Source organism: Ischnura elegans (genome assembly GCF_921293095.1).
Source record: "Ischnura elegans chromosome 13 unlocalized genomic scaffold, ioIscEleg1.1 SUPER_13_unloc_3, whole genome shotgun sequence".
Lineage (NCBI taxonomy): Eukaryota > Metazoa > Arthropoda > Insecta > Odonata > Coenagrionidae > Ischnura > Ischnura elegans.
The window spans coordinates 4,492,422-4,493,611 of record NW_025791659.1 but is presented as its reverse complement, the minus strand read 5'-3'; the positions used below and the strand labels follow the sequence as shown (position 1 = coordinate 4,493,611).

Sequence of the window (1,190 nt, the reverse complement as noted above, 5' to 3'; positions counted from 1 at the left end):
AAGCAAGAAACTCAGAAGCATGCCACTCTTCAGTGTCGCAGCGAGGGGGGGCTTATGGGAGATAAATCCCCCTGAGAGCTCCCCAGAGTAATTTTTAAGTTTTAATTATTTACTTAATTAGATTAATATTACTAATGCAATAGTATGCCCCGGAGAAAGGTAATTCTCTGTTTTGTGTGCTTCGAGGGATATTGTTCTGATAATTAAACATTCCTATTGGAATCAAATTGATGCCGGAAATTCTATTACTCGAGGCTATTTTCTGTTTATAAACAGGTAAGTGGTCATGCTATTTATATTAACGTGTTGTTGTTGGCCTTAATCGAAAGACACGCTTATTTGCTATGGTTTTGGTTGCTGGCTGGTGGTTGAGTGCTGGCTCCATTAATGCCTGTCTTAATTTGAGGAAATAATAACATAATCTTGTGTTCTAATGCCCTAGCACGGAATACGTATTCGTGTATATGATCCTTATTTTTGACTGTGAGTAATGAGCGATTTGCCCGTGTGTCTTTGTGGTGATGGGTCTCTTAAAATGCACAATTTTAATAAGAACCTCCTAGTAACGTCATGCATCTAGTTTCTCTTGTACTAAGATTATTTTCTTGGTGTAAATAGCTAGTCTACATGTTTGAGTATGCTACATACATTTCTCCGTTGTTCTCTGGTTATTTTGGTTATGTTTTCTAAGCGATCGCTGGTATTTAAACCATGCTACCAACCATGAATCTTTGTGTTTTTACTCCCGATGAATGATAGGAATACCATTTGTATTAAGTGACGATTCCTGTTTCTCATTCTTCTCAGTCAGTGTCGCGGAAATCTTTTCACTCCCACAATATGTAATCGTTTAAAATTTCAACATTAGTAAGTATTGGCTATGTATAATATTTGGGAATATTAGGGATAAAATAAAATGATCATTAGTGTAAAGGCAAGAAATCTTTAACGGTTGCAATTACAATTGAACATCAACGTATCAATGCATTTGCAATTTATAATTTGACTCTTCTGTTTGTAATTTAGAGGATTGTGAAAGCAAAATATCTGTTCTGGTATGTGATATCGAATAAGAAAAAATTATTTGTGACCCTTTTTCGAACGTTTATATCTGATAGTTCCTAAAATTTGGTTTTTCACTTGAAAAATTTATGAGTGACACTGCGGTTTAGGACGACGTAATGCTAAAG

General features: G+C 35.2%; 1 protein-coding gene across 1 annotated transcript in view; it reads left to right on the top strand.

The window, feature by feature from the left end:
* Nucleotides 1–154: 154 nt before the first annotated feature.
* Nucleotides 155–1,190, top strand: part of LOC124172942 (zinc finger protein OZF-like) — a 71,213-nt gene continuing 70,177 nt past the window's right edge. Inside the window, exon 1 of the mRNA XM_046552471.1 lies at nucleotides 155–276. The gene's annotated coding sequence lies outside the window, so the exon portion shown is untranslated. The remainder of the gene's footprint in view (nucleotides 277–1,190) is intronic.